General features: G+C 40.3%; 1 pseudogene; it reads right to left on the bottom strand.

Annotated features, from left to right (window-relative positions):
- Positions 1–2,968: 2,968 nt before the first annotated feature.
- On the bottom strand, positions 2,969–5,292 carry LOC126964126 (HIG1 domain family member 1A, mitochondrial-like; annotated as a pseudogene).
- Between the last annotated feature and the right edge of the window lie 5,267 nt (positions 5,293–10,559).

Here is a 10,559-nt window from a genome sequence, read left to right as displayed (position 1 = left end):
GGTGGTATGTCCACACAATGGAACACCACTCAGCCCTAAGCCATAAAAACAGATGAGTGTTCATTCATGCTATAGTAGGGATGAGCCCGGAAAACATTATGCTGCCTCAGAAGAGCCAGACACAAAAGGCCATATGTTGCATAATTCCATTTATATGAGTTGTGTCCAGAATAGGCAAATCCACAGAGGCAGAAAGTAGATCAGTGGTTGAGAATGGCTGAGAGGAAGGTGGAAAGGAGGGTGACTGTTAATGAAGATGAGGTTTCTTTTGGAGTGATGAAAATGTTCTGAAATTAGTGATGATTGCATAATTCTGAATCATTTGCATTTTTCAGTTGCAGAATTGTAAAGAACTCAAATAAAATAAAAGGTATAGAGACTCCATAGAATCAGGTAACCTGGAAGGGTATATTAGACAATGCCTATATTTTCATTTAAAATATACAGTAATTTTTTGGGTGTATTTTAGTCCTTTGCAATTTTTCTCTACAAAAGAAAACTCAACTAAAATTATGTTTGTATCTCTAGGGTTATATAAAACAGAAAAGGCAATAGTGTTCTTCTCCTGCATCTGTTTGCCAAAAACAACATAATAGAACAACAGATGGACTAAGTAGCAGACACTTGAAAGCTAGAGAAATCAAATGGAAGAAAAAGTAAACTTTAAAATATTCTTTGCTTAATCATTGTCCTTATAGCATTTTACTTTGTGTTTCACATTGTGGAAAATTTTAAGAGAAAAATACTAAATGCACTGAGCTGTCTTAAGCGCCCCGTTTTCATTTTACAACCTTTTCAACATTTTGGAATGTCAGAAAAAGCAATATAAATCTAAAGCCTTGGAGAATAATGTGGAAATCTTGTGACAATTTTTCATGGAAGGATGAGGACACACCACAATGGATTCTACATGGTATGCCTTCCTAATAGCCCTTCTTATATACCATCCCCCGAAATGGTCCACTCCTAATAGCTCTTCCTAAATCTTTTCTCTCTCACGTACTCTCCAAAGTTTCCAGTTGTATTAGTTCTTCTCTCTACCTCTCCTATCTTTTCTCTTTTTGTTCTCATGAAGATTAATTGCATCTCCTCAATTTTTCAAGTCTTCTCTCCTTCCACAACAATACCCTGATAAACAAACCAAGTAAATACTGTTTCTTTTACCCTCAGGAAGAAATGGAGAAGGTGATCACAAAAACTTGTAATTTGGTATTTTCCTCCACACCACACTTTATTTTTAACCTAAAGATTAATGTCTTGGAATATAAATAGCTACTACACTGTAATTTTGAATAAGTATACCATAAATGATATCAATTTTATTGAACTTGTGTAAAGAAGTATTTCTATACTTCATCTAAATGTCAGCTGGGTTCCTCCCAATACTTCCAAAATTCAGGTAGGCAAAGGGCTGTATTAGTTTGCTGTGGTTGCCATGACAGAGTACCATTGACTCTGTGGTTTACAACAGAAATTAATTTTCTCACAATTCTGGAGGCTTGGAAGCATAAGATCAAGTTGTTGGCAGGTTGGTTTCTTCTGAGGCCTCTCTCCTTGGCTTGGAGATGGCCCTTTCCTCCCTGTGTATGTCTAAATTACCATTATAGGTAATTTGTTTAATGTTTATGATTCTTATGGAGAAAATAAACATAATGCACACATTTAAAGTATTCTTCATTTATCTTTGCATTAGTGCTTAAAATACATATTTCTCTTTCAAGATGACATTTAAAAATTATTCTAATACAATAGCAGCAGAAATATAATTCTGCAATATTTAAGAGCTAAACTGGAATCCATAATTAAGCTATTCTTATGTTTAGAATTGTGATTTTGAGGCCAGGCATGGTGGCTCATGCCTGTAATCCCAGCACTTTGGGAGGCTGAGCTAGGTGGATCACCTGAGTTCAGGAGTTCAAGACCAGCCTGACCAATATGGTGAAACCCTGCCCCTACTAAAAATACAAAATTAGTCGGGCATGGTGGCACATGCCGGTAATCCTAGCTACTTGGGAGGCTGAGGCAGGAGAATCACTTGAACCCGGGAGGTGGAGGTTGCATTTAGCCGAGATCATGCCATTGCACTCCAGCCTAAGCAACGAGCAAAACTCAGTATCAAAAACAAACAAAGAAACAAACAAACAACACAAGAATTGTGATTCTGAAATAAATACCACTACCATGTAGCTCTGCTGTAAGCTTTCTAGATTTCGTTTATTATTTATTTATTTGAGACAAAGTCTCACTCTGTCACCCAGGCTGGACTGCAGTGGTGTGATCTCAGCTCACTGCAACCTCCTCCTCATGGGTTCAAGCGATTTTCATGCCTTAACATCCCGAGTAGCTGGGATTATAGGTGTGCAGCATCACATCTGGCTAATTTTTGTAATTTTAGTAGAGACAGGGTCTCGCCATGTTGGCCAGGCTGGTCTCAAACTCCTGGCCTCAAGTGATCTGCCTACCTCAGCCTCCCAAAGTGCTGAGATTACAGGTGTGAGCCACTTTGCCCAGCCTAGGTGTGGTTTAAACACACACACATACAATTTCAGTTGTGGGTGGGTTTAGAAGTTATACTCCATGCACTTTTTTAAAAGAGTTCCAAAAGAGCCAACCAGTCCACAAGACAGGCAGAAAAGAGTTAAGCAGGATAAATAGGACTCCTGCATAACATTAAAGCATGCAAAAATCTGCAGAAAACAGGGAGTACTTCAAGGTTGGCCTACTGTCTTCTTTAGAACTGATTTCATCTTAACATTTTTAAAAGGTGGACATTTTAGCATCATCAAGTCCATTTAGGTGACATGTTTCTTTTGTGTTAACTTGACTCTCCTGAGTGACCTAGTTAGTGAAGCAGTCATGGGTACTTTCGTCACCAAGCAAATCAAGCCTGCAAGAAAGGCAGCCAATGTTCAAAATACCATGTTATTGTTGAATACATTCAATTTATTTTCAACATAAACATGTAACCTCAATAATGAAATGTGTAACTAATGCGAGCTCCTCCAACAAGACCAAGACAGCATCTCTTCTTCTTGTAAGGCTTAGGTTTTGCCCAGAATTCCCAATATAGGGAATAGCCCATACCAAGAGTCATTGCTCGCACAACAAAGCCTTGGGTTGCCATACACATGTGGATCAGGTGAAGGAAGGTTTTCATATTTCCCCTGATCTTTAATTTGTTAATTCATATGCAACAATTGCTGCAAAACCTGCTATTCCAGTGGGGATTAATGGTGTATCTTCAGCTTTTCAAATAGGTTTTGATTCCTGATCTTCATTATATGAAGAAAGAAAAACATCTGTGTTGGTTGATATAGTGATTGCTTGAAGAATCTTCTGAGAGCAAGAACCTCTCACAATCCAAATGGCTTCTCCAATCTTTACAGTTTTCCACTTTTTTCTTATTATTGAGTTTTAGGAATTTAGGAATTTGTTATATTTTGGATATAAATCCTTTGTCAGATAAATGTTTGCAATTATTTTCTTCCATTCTTTCATTTTTTTAACAGTGTCTTTTGCAGATAAGTTTTTAATTTTAACAAAATCTGACATAACTTTTTTTTCTCTCATAGATTGTGCTTTTGGCATTATATCTAAAAACTCATCTCCTAATCCACATCATATAGATTTTCTCCTAGGTTTTCTTGTAGAATTTTTATAGTTTTACACTTTACATTTAGGTCTATGATCCATTTTGAGTTAATTTTTGTGAAAGGTGTAATGTGCTTATCTAGGTCCTAGGACCATTTGTTGAAGATCCTTTCTCCACTGAATTGTCTTTGAATCTTTGTCAAAGATAAGCTGACTATATTTGCATGGGTCTATTTCTGGACTGGTTTTCATCGATATATGTAGAAAACTTACTGTTAGGTAGCTTAATACCTACTTTAGGTATTCAAATTTATTCTCTAAGAGGTAGAAAACAAGTGCCCCCAAGTCTGCTATCTCCCCAGAAGGAAAAAAAAAAGATAAAAATAAAATGCATTTAATTTCAATCAGCATGCATGTGTATGAAAATCTACCTCAAAATAGCTAAAATGGTAAAAGATGTGTTGCTATTTTAAAGTCAGAAGAGTTGGATTTGCCTCCGGCAGCTTTAAGCTTCCAGGGTGTTATGGCTCACTAGTTTCAGGTTAGAAAATTAGAAATGCAAGGCATGTATGGTTTCAGTATCTGCCATTCTATCATAATTTCATAGTACAAGGGTTTCCAGGGAGGGACCTAAGGCAGAGGGTGGGAGGGAGGGGGCAAAAATTTATGGAGAAAAGAATGAAAGGTACCAAGAGAACTAGTCCAACTATCTGTCTTTATTTTTAACAGCTTTCAAAGCAAGTCATGCATGCTGAGCACTGCAAAAACACCAGGCATTTGTGGAGGGGGAAAAAAAAGTCTTCTGGGAATGCACCGCTTGAGGGGAGAAAATGGCTTCATAAAGAAATGATGCAAACACCATACTTTGCCCTGCCAGCAACTTCTCTCTCAATTTGCAACTGCAGAATGAAATATCCACTACACCAAAGCCTCAGTCAGCTGCAAAAACAATGTATTGTAATCTGATATTTATTTTTTCTGAAATGGATCCACGGCCCTGACATTTCAGACTCTGAAGCTTTGCAAAGCACCCAGAGAGCCTTTGCTGCCCTTGGGGGAGTGCAGAAGGCCATGAAACATCCTCACTTTTGCAATATAATTTTTCTTCAAGAACCCACGTCAGAGTTGGATGAGTTTCCATCCAGCTTTGGGAGGGAAAAACAAAAATGAATTAATTAAGCTTACCAGACAGCCTTCAAAAAGTGTAATGTCAGCCCTTTATTATGATATAATATCAGCCAACACTTGGTTCACTTTCCCTGGGAGATACTGGATTGGAACTGCTCATATGGAAGAAGCACTTGGCTGTCCCAGCCCATACACTCAAGTGATTTAAATCTAGTTTCAGGAGAGACTTGACATCATAAAGGGAAATTGTACTCAGGTTTTCTAATCTATGAAAACATTACCTCAATACTGCTAAACTTAAGCCTTACCACCATTTCTTTCTTTCCCTCTGTCACAAAACTTCATGGAAGAGGAATCAATGCTTCACTACTTCACCACCTAACATTTCCTTAACTCTGAGATCCACTGCCATAGAAAATGTGAATGATGCTCTTCCTTTAAAGGTCACTAAGGACCTCACATTCTTCCATCCAACATGTATTTTTCAGTTGCCGTGGACTTTACCATTAGACACCACTTACCAACCTTTTTTTCCATTCCGAAGCTTTGTGTTTCCTTGCCTTTTGTGGACATGCTACCGGAAGTTTCCTCTTTGTCTCTTTTCGGTGCATTTTCCAGACCCTTCCTTGTGCTCATTCTCCAAGGTTCTTTATTTCAACCTCTTATTCTTTTATATTCCTTTTCTCAACAAGCCCCCATTCCCATATTCACAGCTATCATCTCCTTGATGGCTGGCACTTTAGCAGCAATCTTGAATCATGAAGTACCCTTGAGGATGAAATTCACCAGTGGAGGATGCTGAAGCAGGGTATTAGAAGAAACTTGCCAACCTCCTGATTTCTTTTATGTAGTAGAATAAGCCCTGTGTGTTTAAGCCATTCTTCCTTTGAACTTCTTATTTTATGCAACAGAATCGAATTTAACTAATACAAATAGGTACCAGCCTGGGTATTTTGGCTCATGCCTGTAATCGTAGCATTTTGGGAGGCTGACTTGCAAAGATCACTTGAGGCCAGCAATTAGAGACCAGCGTGGGCAACATAGTGAGTCCTCATCTCTACAAAAAATAAAAAGATTAGCTGGGCATGGTAGCACAGGCCCATAGTCCTAGCTACTCAGGAGGCTGAGGTGGGTGGATTGCTTGAGCCCAGGAGTTTGAGGTTATAGTGAGCTATGATTGTGCCACTGCACTCCATCCTGGGAGTCAGAGCAAGACCCTGTCTCTTAAAGAAAAAAAAAAGAGTATAATAATGCCTTGCTCATAAAGTCAGTATAAGGTTTACAAGATACATATAGGTCATGTATCTAGCTCAGAACCGGGCATAGCCTATGTTGCCAAATTTTACAGATATTATTACTATAAACTCTATGCCTATATTCTAGCTGTGGTATACACCATACCACAGACCATCAACTGTGTCCTAAACAAATCTCCTCAAAAACCAATTTTTCCTGATCTCCTTCTTCGGTTTATGACATGGCTAATCTCTTGTTGCTAATGAAGGTGTTGATTTTCCAATTCTTTCCCTTTTAATATTGAATCATTTACTAAACCCTACTAATGTAGTCCTTCAAGGCATCTCCAATTACTTTCCTCATTTTTGTATTTCCCCTGCAAACTCCATAGTAGGGACTTTCATTATTACCTACCCAAACTATTGCAACTGTCCACTCAGTTGTGCCCCCACCCTTGTGTATCTTCCGCTTTTCCAGATTATTCTATGGAAACCTTGAGATGAATATTCCAAGAGCCCTGCTCTAATCTTGTTACTCCTCAAATTGAAGACCTGAATAACATATGATTGTCCACTGAGCTAGATAACTCCCTCTTCAGCCTGGCTCTTGAGACCCCAACCTATCTTCTGACCTTGATCTCTGTCTCCTTACATGCTAGTCAGTCTAGACCCTTCCATTTGCCTTCTACTTTTTTAACTCTGTTGCTTGGCTCATGTTTCACTCATCCAGAATGTTCTCTTACTCCATCCACTTCCTACATTTCCATTTCTTAGCGAACTCACAAAGCTGCATGGAAATATTGTCATTCCAGGACATCCTCTTTCCAAAATGGATGTTGTTTTCCCTTTACTTCAAGCATTTTGTGTCTGTCTTATGACATTTGTGTTATATTGCTTCACAGCAGGGATTCTCAAAATTTGGAGAGTACCAGAATCACCTGGATGAATTTTGAAAACACAGATTGCTGTGCCCCACTCCCAGAGACCCTGATTTAGAAGGTCTATGGGGTGGAGCCTGAGAATCTGCATTTCTCATAGGATCCCAGGTGATGCTGCTGGTTTGGGGATATCACACACTGGGAACTGATTTATAGTGATTTGGATCTAATTCTCCTTCTATATTGTAAATGTCGTGAGATGGAACAATATGGCTTATTTTAACCTTTGTATTTCCTGTAGCTTTCAACACACAGTAGATACTTAATGACTATTTACTAATATTGAAGACCAAAATTTTGCTTTTAAACTTGACAGCCTTTGGAGTTACGTTCGGTTGTTGGTTCTCATCAGCCAAAAAGAACACATCTAAGTGCTTTTGCTGAGGACACAGCTGAATTCTTCCTAGTCTTTGCTGTTGTGTTTGGTCTGGGGATGTGAGCTCACAGTGTGTACTTGGAGAAATGTTAAGTATTGAAGGCAATGACATGAATTCAGTGAAAGCAGTAGTTGAAGGACTCCCCCAAAGAAATAGGATGACAAAAGTTCAATATTTGTGAAATTAAGTATGAAGGTTGCCATGGTAAGGTAACAACAGATTTGAAATCTATAATTGTACCTGGAGAGAGGCCTGTTAAGAGTCCCCTTCATGTATTTTGTTCCCTCTTATGCTTTTAATGCTTCAGAAGCAAGTCACTCTGAATTCAAGTTCTGATTATAATTACCCTTATTATTATTCTCAGAATGTTCTTTGGAACCAACATGGTTTTTAGGGAAGAAAATTAATTGCAGCTTTTCTTGGTTTAGAAATGTAGGCAACCGGATATTCTGGCAAATTCACGTCCTGTCTTCCTCCCATGCATAGATAACAGACTTTCTCTTTCTATCTCTCTATCCAGTTTTCCAGTCAGGGTATTTTTTCAGGAGGATATTATGGAATTCTGCATATTGTAATTGTTTTTAAAGTCATAAGAAAATCAAGAACAAGTCAACCAGAGAAACAGTAAGACCACAATCATCTCCCCAGAGACCTTTGTTTTTAGGTTTTAATATTTCATGTCATACTTTTCATGAAGTGAATCCTATAAAAATAATGAAGGATATACGGAGATCATTACAATAAAGGATACATATCAAATATGGATTTTTTTATTTTAAGGAGGCAATTTAATTATATCCAGATGGAACATTTAAAAAGTCACATCTATGCATCATCATCTTTCAGCAGTAGCACAGATGGTACCTTTTCATTTGTACCACGTGCCAACATCGGCAGTGTGTCCAGCCGTCTACCCCGCCTCCATCACAATTCCAAGTTTATGTGTAAAAGGACATGTTGGTTAAGTCAGAGACCCGTGGGAAACTGCATTATCAGGGGCCGTGACATTACTATTTTGTAGTATTTCCTTCTTGAGGGAAGCAGATGGGGTTGCCAGACCTTGACTTTTGTTTGCTGCTCTTGAGTAAGGTGCCCCAAGGCTTTTTGCCCCATCCGGGAGACAGGCCAGAGATCTGCAGTGATAGAGAACCATGCAACATCTGCAGACCTTCTGTTAAAAGCCCTTGTTTGTTTAATATTCTGTTTCCTTGCTATTTATGTTTCTAGAAATTAGGGAGAGGCTTATCCCTTCATGTCCCAAATAAAGTTAAAAATGATGACTGATGTCATCAAGGGCCCTACAGCTGATGAGAAACAAACAGACCCATAAAACCAAACAGAGTGGAAACACATCATCACCAGCACCACCAGCAGGACCACATCACCCCCCTCCCCCACCTGACTGTAGGAATGGTTTGTGTGGAGACAGTAGCAGGAATTTTGTTTCTCTAGAGAAATTCTTATGGTCTTCTTGGGGGCAGCATACCAGCTTGGGGCCCAGAAAAATCCCAACCAGAGGAGGCACCAAGTAACTAATTAATGGGAAGCACTTATCATTGCATTTGAGGGCAGCTAAAGGGACAATGAAAGCACTCGTCGGTCACTCTCTGCTCACCTGCAGTTTGTTTTGTTGTGATAACACAAACTGTCCAAAGAGCAGAGAATCCCTAATTTTGTCTTACCCTAGGGCCCTGGGGCATTTCATGGCCTAGCACTTATCACTTTATTGACAAATCCTAAACTGACTGATGTCACTGATAGTGACAGATACTTATCATTTTCAACATTCCACATCTGTGCTACCCTCTGTGGTCTCCTGCCCCTGGCTATTAGTAGAGAGCTTCTAGTTCTTTGAAAAGCACTGTCTCCTCACTCCTGAGCCCTTCCTGTGTCCTTGCGCTTAGTCAGGAGCCTCTGCAGCTCCACTCATCAAGAGGTGGAGCCTATTTCCTTGCCTTTTGTTTCTGATATCATCTGTGTGATTTGCCTTGGCCAATGGGATGTCGGCAGCTATGACCCAAGCAAAGGTTTGAGAAAAAGCTTGCTCTTTTGCAGTGGGGTTTGCTCCTCTGCTGTGGCCATGAGCAAGTGCCTAGGCCATCCTGCTGGAGAATGAGAGGGATTGGGGCAGGGCTGAGTTGTTCCATTTGTCCCAGGTAGGAACAGTCTAAGAGCAACTCACAGCCAAAGGACTCCGAGACCAATACTTTACCTTCCATTTCATTGTCAAATTCTGGTTTTAGGGCCGGGCACCGTGGCTCACTCCTGTAATCCCAGCACTTTGGGAAGCTGAGGCAGGCAGATCACTTGAGGCCAGGAGTTCAAGACCAACCTGGGCAACATGGTGAAACCCCGTCTCTACTAAAATTACACAAATTAGCCAGGAGTCATGGTGCATGCCTGTAATTCCAGCTGCTCAAGAAGATGAGGCATAAGAATTGCTTGAACCTGGGAGGTGGAGGTTGCAGTGAGCCAAGATCATGCCACTGCACTCCAGCTTGGGGGACAGAGCAAGACTGTCTCAAAAAAAAAAAAAAAAAAAAAAGAACAACTCTGGCTTTGTCTCCCATGTAATTCCCAAGCTTGCCCACTTCGCTCTAACTCCATGGCTGCCACCCTGACAGCTGTGCCATATTTCACCTGGGTTTCTGTAACGTCCTTTTTCCTTCACACTTTCCTGCAAGACTTTGCCCACTCAGCAACCTGGGAATCTTTTAGAAACATTAATCAGTTGGTGTCAGTCTGCTGGATAAACCCTTTGCTGGGTTCTCCTTCTTCTTAGAATAAAAGCCAATACTTAGGCCGGGCTCAGTGGCTCACGCTTGTAATCACGGCATTGTGGGAGGCTGAGGTGGGCAGATCACTTGAGGTCAAAAGTTCAAGACCAGACTGGCCAAAATGGTAAAACCCCATCTCTACTAAAAATGCAAAAATTAGCCGGGCGTGGTGGCGGGCCCCCAATGCCAACTACTCGGGAGGCTGAGTCAGGAGAATTGCTTGAACCCAGGGAGGTGGAGGTTTCAGTGAGCCGAGATCACACCACTGCACTCTAGCCTGGGCAACGGAGCAAGACTCTGTTAAAAAAAAAAAAAAAAAAAAAAAAAAAAGCCAATACTTAGGAGTTCTCAAGGCTCACATGGTGTGCTTCCTTAGCCGAACTCACTACACTGCCCCAGCCTCTTCCTAGCTCCTATTCCACTGACCTGCCTTTTTCCCTCAGCAAGATAACTTCCCTCCCATCTCTGAGCCTTTGCCCATGATGCTCCCTCCACTTGGAGTGCCCTTTCCCC

This window comes from Macaca thibetana, chromosome 10 (genome assembly GCF_024542745.1).
Source record: "Macaca thibetana thibetana isolate TM-01 chromosome 10, ASM2454274v1, whole genome shotgun sequence".
Classification (NCBI taxonomy): Eukaryota; Metazoa; Chordata; class Mammalia; order Primates; family Cercopithecidae; genus Macaca; species Macaca thibetana.
The sequence above is the reverse complement of the archived record's forward strand: the minus strand, read 5'-3'. Positions and strand labels throughout refer to the sequence as shown.